Here is a 12,111-nt window from a genome sequence, read left to right on the forward strand (position 1 = left end):
AATAAAAGCGTCGCTGATTATTTTCTTTTCTTATTTTGATGATTTGTATTAATTAATTTTTCCCGACGCTTTTAAGGGTTGCAAAAGGTTCCATATCTGCAACGTTTTTGTAATTGTTGTTGATTGTCTATTTTGGCTACGGTTTACAAGTGTTGGTGATGGGTTCCAATTTGCTACGCTTTAGTACCGTTGGTGAATAACTATTTTTTGTACTATTTGCATACGCTGATATTATTCTTTAGATAGTATTAGCAACGCTTGTAAGGGTTGTAAAAGGACCATTTGCATGTAAAATGAGTTATGTATTTACAACACTTTTCAAAAGCGTAGCAATTACACTTTTATATTTGCAACCATTTGCATGTGTTGGAGAGATCTTTTCTCCGGATATGATTTCCTAATTTACAATTTTCATACATGGCCTAAAGAAAACTTTACACACTCAAAAGCATTTAACTAACAAAATATTTAATTTCATAAGCTCCAAATGTAGAAAAGTGTCACAATATCCAAAATAATTTCCACATAGCCTCGCTAGTATGTTTACAATAATCACATATCCTTCCTAAGCTTGCAAAAAAAAAAAAAATATATCATTCAAAATTCTGGGGATAAGTATTGCATTTATGATCGTCTTTGATCCTTTTCAACCCCAAGTCCATCTTTGCAAAGTACTCAACGAAGTTGAACCATTCTGCAATTCCAAAAAAGAAAATTAGTTATATATGAGGGCACCAAGAAATGGCAAGTAGAGTTTAAGTGACAAAATATACGCTTAAAAATGATTTTCAATTCCACACAACTAATAACTAATAACCAATATTCTATTTAGTCATTTCGAGAAAAACTCGCTAAGAACCTGTGTTGATTTCTAACTATGAAACTAGCTTCCAAGTTTTTTTTTTTTCACTAAGCAGACCATCCAAAATCACTGACATTGAGACTATTGTTTCAACACTCCAACAGAAAGAAAGAAAACTACCAAATATCCAAAAAATACTAAATGTCAAGTACAAGAATGAGATAGGTGAAGACTTAATCAACATCCTCCAATGGTGGCATGTCAGTGTCAGCTTCAGCATCAGCGCTGTCCTCGTCAATGCTCAAACCCAACTTAAGCATCCTGTGAATCCGGTTGCCGAAAGTATTGGGCTCATCAAGATTGAACCCGTATGAGAAGGGCAGTTTCAAAACAACAATGTAACCAAATCTTTAATCGACTTGTCATTCTTATCAAGATCAACCCCTCTCCTCACTCTTCCATGATAGAGTTTTCGGGGTTGATCTCCATGGTCTTCTTACTAGACATGTAGCCAGCCATGCTTGAATCCCTCGAAAGTGCACGAGCCTTCATGATCCTCTCCATGTTAGCTGTCCAGCCATACTCACCAATGACCAAACAAGTAGGGAGAATCCACAACACGGTCGAGACAATCACCTTCTCGACCTTGTCACCTAGAACATCCTTGATCACCTTGCGGAGATCCTCAAACTTTTCCTTTGGTTCCTCTTTCTTTTTTTTTCGTCCTCACTCTCATCTAGCTTCGGACCCTCCTTTGTGGCAGAGACAAGCTTTTTGCCTTCAAATTCCTTCAACTGACCGACAACATACTCATCAATAGCATCAACCATGTATAAGAGCTTCTCAAGGAAAGGAGAGTTCTCCACAACCTTCTTGCTTTCACGGTGATGTAATAGATGTCATTCTGGCCTTCCTTCATCCTAGTCACATAATCCTTCAAACTAGTCAACTCATCACCACTCTTGGTCGAGTGATACCTGAGTTTGTATGGTTCCAAAGTTTCCAAAGTTTGTATGGTTCCAATTAATATTTCTAGAATGGTGCAAAATATACCCAACCGCCAATTATCAAAAAAAAAGTCCTAGGCCACTGCAGACCATTCTTTCTTGAGTTCTCTGACACGCTATTTGCTAAGTATGTATATTACTTCCTTCAAAAGCCAAAAAACAGCACCACACCATCCACACAATTATCTTTTAGTCCTACGTACTTACACATCAATCAAGCATATACAACTACGTACTCACCAACCACCACAGACCCTTATCTCACATAAAGGTTATGGTGAATTGAGGTAGAGTAGACCGATGATCCTGTAGTCATTTGGCCGGCTATTGAAAGAAAAAGCTTGTTTCCAGTTTTCTTGGTTCCGCTATTTACTAAAATGAATCGAGGAGAGGCTCGACTGAAAGGAGAGAAGCCGGTTAACACCCTTAATGGAAGGGGCTGGGGAAGAATTACCCAACGGGGTTTTGAGTTGGACTGACCAATGTTCAAATCTCACTGACACTGAACACCAACCTAATCGAAAGCCCCCCTCCCGGTTCTCTGCCGCGAACTGGGATCGCTCGCCAGCTAGGTCAGATTGGAGCAACATTGTATGAGAACATATTACCCATATTCGGGGAGGGGTGAACGGCAATTCTTCACGTTTTCCTCGACGGGGAAAGGCATTCTACAGCCCCCATCCTTTTCTAGCTTAAAGGAAATCCATTGATTAACGCGACTTCGCTCTGCTCATCCTAGTGAACTTTGGCTATGCCTTTCTAGCTTCATCACCGATCCCGTGTTGTATTGGCTTCGGTGGCATCCATCGCCTTTGTTCCTTCTTTCGCCAGCGTCGGAAGGGCCACCAAACCTCACCTAGAGGACCGGGGATCTTGTCCGCCCCAGGAAGGCACTTGGTTGGAACACAAGGCATCTAGCCCCGAAGCTAACCTTGCTCGAGGGTCGATGTTCGTAATAACCGACATATATACCGACCATCACAGTCGAGAACCGCAGTAACGCCGAGTGGAAGTCCCGCAACAGCAAACTTAATTATTCAACTAACTGCTTCGAACCACGAGGTTTCCAAGCCTCCAAGCCATCGGGGTGGTTAACCCAACTGAAGACGTCCTTGGCCTTATAGTGATAAGTGGCATCCAATCCATTTGTAGCAAAGCAGGGTAAGACCGGATTAGAGATTAGATAGAAGCACCCCAACCCCTTCTTTGTCCTTCCTTCGAGTAGGTCCGCCTCCGGAAAGTTAGGTCAAAAAGTTCCATCCCGCAGTAGAACAAATTAAAAGTTTAACCGATTGCTTTCTTAGCCAATGTTATAAAGAAACATGTCAGACACTATTCAATGGAGACTTCAACGTCTCAACTCATCAAACCAAAAATTAGGTTGAAACAATATAATAAATTAAGTATAGAGTGGGTGTTACTCTACAAAAGAAGAACTAAAGTAAAGAGCACTACTACCTAGTAAGAATGCTAGAGGCCATATATATTAAAAAGCATGGCACACATGAAATGTTTTTCCCAAGCATTTCAAAGTTTCCAACTAGTAATGCTAGAACTGCTAAGGAACTATTGCAACAACCATATTGCACTTGAGAAAAAGAGCATATTAAAATTTTATATGTCGAGGCTTAGCACCAGGTAAACTCTTGAACTTTGTATATACTTTTACGATAATTCTCGTGAGTTTGTGTCTTCATGAATTGCTTTGAGGTCTGTAAGATCGAAAGTGTTACCTAGCTAAGAGGCTAGGGACTGAGTGTTACCTAGCTAAAAGAAAAGAAGTGAAGTTAGAAAGCCGTATGATAGGTGGTAACTATCTTGAACGGTTCGGGGTAATCGGCGATCTAATCGATCGGGGAGAATCTTTGGCTCTATCGAACATACAGGAATTGGAGGTGGCATTCCACCGATGTCAAGTCATGGACCAGTTCCTCCGCCCACTTTTCTATGTGTTGGTGTTATATATGACCGACATAAAACTGGACTTGCTAGATATTACGGAGGTTCGGTGAGCACCATGCGAATCTCTCTACCATATCCTTCTTTTCCACTGGCCAATATGAGTTCACCTGGTACTAGTAGCTTTATCGGGGAATTTCTCATCTTAGTAGGAGCTTCCCAAAGAAATAGCTTAGTAGCCACATTAGCGGCGCTTGGGATGATTTTAGAGAGAGGTATTCCCTTTGGCTATATAATAATGCGGTTTCTGGAAATTTAAAACCCGATTTCCTCCATAAATTCTCCGATCCAAATGGTAGAAGTTTCCATATTTATACCTTTTCTTGTTGGAAGGGCGACCGTCCATTGAACTACCAAAGAAAAAAGGGTAACCAATGTGATCATGACATTGTAGATTCTTGCGATGGTGCTCATCGAACCCAACCGAAAGTGTTAACAAGTGTTACCCCCTTTTATCCATTCTTTCTTTAGTCTTTAGGGAGCAAACTACGTACACTACCCGAGAAGAAGATACCCGGGGGCCGAAGACTTGTTGGGTGTAGTGACTTAGATAGAATTCCGTACCGTCATAGTGGAATGTAGTTCCATCAGGGCTACGTTTGCTCTTGGCGCCTTGATGGAACTAACATCTAAGCACCTACGTTTGTGGGGTTGTTCCGCCCCCGGCGTAGGAGTGCACTTCATTTTTTGGCGCTGGGACCGAGAGAAAGAAAGGACGGGGGACCATGCATGGCACTTTCGACCTCGGCCCGAGGGACGGTTGAACGAGCGACTCATGAATGCTGCCGGTCGGATGAGCCAATAACTCGAACGCGCTCGGTCTGTTTTTGAGCAAGAATCACAGCGTTACCTAACCTTCACCATGATAAGGACTCCAAATTTTTATGGCAGAGCACCGGAGATTTATCATCAATATGATGATGGGAATGGAAACTAGAAGCATGACCGGGGTCTTCATGGTCCGAGATAATACTTACATCGAGAATGAACGTAAGCATGAGACTTTTTGGTAGTACCCGATGAACCCGGATGGGCGGCGCGATGGAATCTGGGACGGAAGACTCGTGAGTATCTCTCTAGATCCGCAAAAGCGAAAGACCCGTGAACGGAATTGAATAAGGGTTGACCGGGCTGAGCCCACTGGCCTCGCAGGCATCCCCGTGGTGCGAAATGGAGCTGCCATAGCTTATGGCTAGAGCAATGGGAGGGGGGCTATAGAGAGAACGATGGGATAACGAAGCCCGCCCGCTTTGGCGGGGCAGGAGCAGCGGGCAAGTGCTTGGTAGGCCAACAGCCTAGTGAACTGGGCGGGGCACTCGACAAAAGGAGGGCACACTACACTGAGCAAGTACGAGAAATTGGCCCCGCTCCGCTTTCTTAAAAGCTAGGACCACTATTAGACCTTAATATACTTTCATAGCGTAGACAAAGATAAAGATCACCACACTTGTATGTAAATTCATACCACAGAAAAACGGGCCCCAATGTGCGCCATGAGAAACTCCAATTTAGCTTCAGAAGCCGTTTTCCAATTCTGTAGCTCCTCAACCCTACCCTCATTTTCGTGCAAGCAAGTTGTGAGCTCTTGCGCTTGTCTCTCATACTCCTCAGCCTGTCTCTCAGCTGCCTCAGCTCTCCTCCTAAGGTCTTCAACCTCTGGATTATTGTAATCGGAGGATGACGGTGGATCCATGCCGCGGTCCAAGACCCATGACATAACCAGGTTTTGTACCTAAGACTTTGTCGACAATTTCATCTTCATCATAGAGGTAGAGCCTTCTTGTAGGGACCGAAGTCCAGATCTCCAAAGATTTTATCCTATGATTTGAAATATGGCACAAGTATTAAATGAATATGCTCTTCATAAAACTAGAATTGCACACAAATAAGAAAAACCGAACTTGGTCATTACATAATTTTCTTGAGCCACAGGGCCAGACCAGCCTTTGCCTGGGTTATAGTACATCATCGCGATAAAATTCAATCCTTAGGGCTCTTGTTGAGTCTCTCGCATTAACTCAGAACAAGCTTAGAAAGATACATCAATATGTTGATACAAAATCTTGAAGTAGAAAAAAGTAAATGTGATGAAAAGAAGGCTACTAAAAAAATAATAAACAATTTATACTACCTTATCGCTTTCGGTGATTTAGAAAGGACCTCGAACCACCACGGTGATTAACCTTCTTACGCCCACGATTTGCCTTTTTTTTTGTGCTGAGTTTGTACCATAGGAAATATTTAGTTAGAAATACAATAAAAGATAATTACAAAAATCATATAAATTACTTTGAATTTTTTCGTTTCAAACCAATCACAAAGCAATTCCCAATCCCCTTTGCGACCATCCCCTCATATGGCTTCCGTCTACGTTGGTCATTTGGGAGACCCTTGTAATATTTGTGCAGCCTACACTGTACTCTTTGAGGTATTTGTCCTAGATACTTATTAACAACCCTTTCTACATGGCAGATGGATATCAATGTCAAAGCTCTTACGCAAACAAGTTATGCATGCAATACAATGTTAAAATAAATAAATAAAGAAACAATATAACTAGTAATGATATTTTATTACCATTATATGTTCGTGCATCGTATTAACTTTTGACTTGAACTCCTTCTTCACCGTTCTCCGCCTGAACTGCTAGAGGTGCATACTTGCGGCAAATTATGCCAATTTCATAAGCAAATTGTTCACTCCAACTCCCTACGTGTTTTGACCTCCTTGGTGGAATCTCAATTCTCGTTTTTCTGACTGTCCTTGCTTTATGATTGATTAGAGTTGTGTTCATTGCTTTACCTCTTTTTTAGTGGGGGGAGTAATGGTGTCAAGCCGTTTATAAGCAAAAAAAAAAAAAAATTCGGTCGCAAAAAGCTAAAAGTTTTACTTCTTATTTGCTTTATCTCTTCCATTTGTGTTGTTTGTATGGAAAAAATTGTCTTACCAAACACGGACCCGCTAGACGATCCTACGTAAAACATTGGGCCTAGGATCGAGGCAAGTTGTACTAGAACTTGCATCACGACCACCGATTCCATGACTACAAAAAATATACATTGAGAGAAAAGTTGGAAGTCTTTAACTCAATATAACCTATAATTTAGATGGACTAAAAATTGATATCATACCACCAAGAGAAGCATCTGGCTGATTGGGAGCTTGGCATAGATCGAGGTTGAGAGGAGAGGCTGTGCATTAGAGCTTCTAGTAGTTCTTCTACGGGCCCATGACTGAAAAGAAATATATACTTACCAGCAGAAAATTAATGTAAATCATTTTTCAAGTGTAAATAGCTGCATTCAATTCTCCCAAGTGTGGCCCGACACTAAAACTGAAAAAACAAAACCAAATACAAACAAGTAGATAGGAAGTCGCTCATCGACATTACTAACAAGGAATTCAAAACATAGAGAACACTTTAGAGAACACATAGAGAACACTTTAGAGAACACATTTAAACTTAATCTATGTCAATTATCATCATCACTTGATATGACTTTCTCTTCTTCGTAACTACAATAGTTTATGATTATCATATCATCTTCTTCATCGATTCGGTCATCAACAATGAAATGATCATCCATCTGGGTTCCATTTATATTGGTCAAGACCACATCCGCATCAACTTCAGTTGGGATCAAATCATCCCTATTCAAAAGTACAGGTGCAAGTTCTTCCGTTTGAATATTATCATTGTTACTTTCTTCAAGTGTTTGATCGTGTTGGACAATGCCATCCACTGCATCCTGCTCCTCTTCTTGAAATGTGATGCCATGCCTTGCTACAATCTCTTCCTCTCTCTCAGCAACGTCATACACATTTCTAGGCTTTATTTTTCTGGACAACTTGCCAACTACCATGCTAGTTTAGTATCACTCACATAAAAGACTTGACTGCTTTAGGTAGCTAGCACAAATCGGTCGCCTTTGTACCAAGTTCGTGAGACATTGACACTAGTAACATGGCCATCTGTTTGTATTCCACTCCTTCCATTGCCGACATCCCACCAATCACTTTGGAAAAGATAAACTTTCTTGGAAGATAAATAGTTTAAGACTATGACATCGGTTAAAACACCATAGAAATCAATCTCTTTTTGATTGGTGACACCCTCGACAACAACACCACTATTTTGTGTTCAAGATTTACTTCTCTATCCTTCGTGTGAAATCTGATCCCATTCACAATGCAGCCACTATATCGAATTGCACGAGGATCGTGCCCACAAGCTAATGAATATAACTCATCAAGAGCTTTAGGGAATTCCGAGATCGCAACTCATGCATCTATCAACAAAATGAACAACAATCAATAGAAAATATAATAATAATGAAAAACAGCAAGGGGTATTTCCTGTGAAAACTTACTCGTCGTTCAAACCATTCAGAAAAATATAGTTCCTACCTCTCTTCCAAATTATGTGGACTTTGCCTAATAAGCTCTGCCCTATGTTCACTACATATAGAAAATGTTGTATATATAAGAAAACATGATAATAATGTGTATATATTGTGTCTTACTAAAAGCTGTACTTACTCAAGGTATGGTAATACTTATTCAGAATTATTTAACACGTAATAACGGGCCTTGTCATAATCTTTTAAGCTTAGGCTGATAACTTTAAAAGCCCCTAATGGTCGCACATTCTGTGAGAAAACAAGCAGCCCCGTGGGTTGTTTCTCTTGGCCACCATCAAAATTCCGTTCTTCACGGTTGAAGCATGTTTCAATATCTTGGAGATACATGGAACAGAAAGTGAGGCATTCGTTATCGATGTATGCTTCCGCAATTGAACCTTCGACGCTTTGTTTTAGGACATACCGCTTTTAAAGTGTGTAAAACCTGTTTAACAAATTATATTAATTGAAAGCAAAACAAAGTATATATTAAAAGTTACAAATGATATACATGTTACCTTTCAATGGGATACATCCACCGATACTGTACAGGTCCGCCAAGCAGTGCCTCGTGTGGTAAGTGAACAGCCAAGTGAACCATTACATCAAAAAATGCCGGTGGAAATATTTGTTCGAGTTTACAAAGTATCACGGCAATATCCTTCTCCATATTCTCGAGCACTTCTAACCTCAGTGTCTTGCAACACAACTCTTGGAAAAACACACCCAACTCAATCAATGCAATTGCTACATCACTACACAAGAAACCACGTACCGCAGCTGGAAGAAGACGTTGTAAAAGCACATGGCAGTCATGGCTTTTCATTCCTGATACTTTACCCTCATTGGCATTCACACATTAAGATATATTTGATGCATAAGCATCTGGAAATTTCAGCCATTCGCAGAATGCCTTTTTATCGGTAGATGACATTGTATAGGATGTAGCCGGCATGATATACTTATTACCATTCGGAATTAGATGCAACTCCTTTCTAATACCCAATTCAGCCAAATCTAGTCGAGCTTTAAAAGAATCTTTTGTTTTACCATCAATATTCAACAATGTTCCCAACACATTCTCACAAACGTTCTTTTCAACATGCATCACATCAACATTATGACGCAACTCAAGGGATGGCCAATATGGTAAATCAAAAAATACACTCTTCTTTGTCCAATTTAACTCAAACTCGGTACGCTTCCTTTTCTTGTTAATCGGATTCTTTCCAAGTTTTTGTTCCTCGACCAAATCAACTTGTGATAACACATCAGCCCCATCCAAATCCTTTGGTTTTGGTCTGTTTTCAACCTTCCCGTCGAACAGATTTTTACCACGTCTTCGCCAAGAATGTCGTGGTGGCAAGAAACGACGATGGGCCATATAGCATAATTTGTGGCCATTTTTTAAAAAAAATAGAGACCGTGTCTTTGTTACAATTTGGGCAGGCCATTTTGCCTTTGGTGCTCCAACTGCACAAGTTCCCAAATGCGGGGAAAGTCATTTATGGTCCACAATAACGCAAAGATGCAACTTAAATGTTTGTTTGGTCACAACATCGTATGTCTCCACGCCATTGTCCCACAAATCTCTCAATTCATCTACTAGAGGCTGTAAATATACATCAATGTCATTTCCTGGGGATTTGGGACCAGGAATAAGAAGCGACATGAAAAGGAAAGGATCTTTCATACATTTCCAAGGAGGCAAATTATAAGGCACAAGCATTACCGGCCACATGCTATAAGAGGTACTCATGTCACCAAAAGGGTTGAACCTATCACTTGCAAGGCCGAGGCGGACATTGCGAGGATCATTGGAAAACCACTCATACTCCTTGTCGAAATCTTTCCATGTTTTAGAATCTGCTGGGTGCTTGAATACATTCTCTTCCGGGACTCGTTTTTCTTTGTGCCACCTCATATCTACAAAGTCATCATCCTGACTTAAACAACCTTTGAAGCCTTGGTTTAAGTGGAAAAATAGCGCAAAACCTTATGTGGTATTTTCTTACACTTGCCTTCGAAGCTTTATACCTTGGTTCACCACATCTTGGACAACTTTGAAGATCTTTGTATTTGTCCTTAAAAGAGCACAATCGTATTTGCATGCATGTATAGCAATATACCTAAGTCCTAGTTCTCGTGATTAATGTCTTAGCCTCGTGATAGGACTTTTTGGCCTCTCACCCGCAGGGCAATGCAGCTTTAATCAATTCAAGAATCATATCAAATGATTTGTTACTCCAACGATTAATCACCCCGGATGGAACAACTTCATGAGATAATCTAATTTGGAAAACTTTTGGCAACCTGGATACAAAGGCGTCCGCTTCACTCAAAAGTTTATCAAACAAATTCGGATCGTCACCATTACCCCCATCGCCATTACCCCTATTAAGACCAGAAGAGGTATCTGCATGTTGTGTTGTGGCAGTATAATTATCTCCACCCCCATATTGCATGTCTGGTACAGAATTATCCATAGGAGTCGGTCCTCTTAAATCGTGAAGCAAGTATTCCAACCCATCAAAACAAACTCCTTCATCACTACCAACATCATCATAATCATCATCGTCATCAGCAAGGTGCTCTTCATAACCTTCACCATGATGGAGCCAACGAGTGTAATGCTTGTCCATTCCATGTTCAAGCAAATGATCTCTTACTTCACTGATTTGCTTGTAGTACCTATTATTGCAGATTTTACAAGGGCAAAGAGTCCTACCAGCGCTGTCTGCATGATCAGTAGCAACCACAATGAATGCCTCAACGCCTTCAATAAATTGAGTGTCAAACCGATCTGGCAGATTCATCCAACTCTTGTCCATATTTACGTGCAATTGCTATACATTGTAAGTGAAAACAATATGTTAATAGCAATACACACATGTAAGTGGCTTCTCTCAAGAACCTTGAATTGAAAAAGACTACTTGTAAAGGTACTAAGGGAGCCACCCCAAAGGCTCTCTAAAGGCACTAGGTACACTGACCCACATTGAACAAAATCAATTTGAATTCAAAAGGTGTTCGTGATCCAAAACTAGCTAACCAAAACTCAACCAAACAAGCCAAAGGGTTCAAACAGACCAACAAATCATACAAAGTATTTATAAGCTTATCCCATTATCACGTGTTAGCCATATCCAAAACTAGCTAAACAAAACTCAACCAAACAAGCCAAAGGGTTCAAACGGACCAACAAATCATACAAAATATTTATAAGCTTATCCCATTATCGCGTGTTAGCCATATAGATGATACTATCGGGGCGTTATCAAGTTTGATGGTGCTAAGAATATAATAATCCTAGATCAATTAACATTCATGAGTTTGTTGCAAAAGAATGCTCTCAGTCTTATTGTAAACATGGTAAAAAGGAAAAAAAATTATAAAGTGGACCAAACTTAAGTTCATAATCAAATACTTAGATTACTTCTACACTTGCAAAATGGACAAAAAAAGTAGCAATGTCAAATTACAAATCTAGTTTTTGTCCACCAATTTAAACAATATTTTAAAAGAAAACACTAACATTCACTTCTTATTATTGCTATATATTCCAATTTATCGATACAATATGCACATACAATTATACACTCAAAAAAGGTTGTCAATAAAGTATGCACTAAATTTCCTGATTAAGTGCCTATAATTTTTCTATAATACCAGGCTGAACCCAACTATAATTACACTAAGAATTATAGAAAATTAATAGAAAATTTAGTCAAAATCATAACTGCAATTATTTAAACTTTTCACATTTTCAACACCTAGTCATGTTAGTTAAACAAGAGAACTAAAAGCATGGGCCGAATAGATGCAAAGCTACCATCTCAAAGTGCTTCATGTGAGAATGAGCAATCTTAGTATTCTAAATTTGTATCTTAAAGCTCATCTTGAATGCTATGTCTTATAGGTGAAGGCTCAATTTGTATCAAAT

At 39.8% G+C, this 12,111-nt stretch overlaps 1 pseudogene; it reads right to left on the reverse strand.

Moving 5' to 3' along the window:
* Positions 1–1,035: 1,035 nt before the first annotated feature.
* LOC147480136 (heat shock protein 81-1 pseudogene) lies at positions 1,036–10,092 on the reverse strand (annotated as a pseudogene).
* Positions 10,093–12,111: the final 2,019 nt, after the last annotated feature.

This window comes from Coptis chinensis, chromosome 8, assembly GCF_015680905.1.
Source record: "Coptis chinensis isolate HL-2020 chromosome 8, ASM1568090v1, whole genome shotgun sequence".
Taxonomy (NCBI): Eukaryota; Viridiplantae; Streptophyta; class Magnoliopsida; order Ranunculales; family Ranunculaceae; genus Coptis; species Coptis chinensis.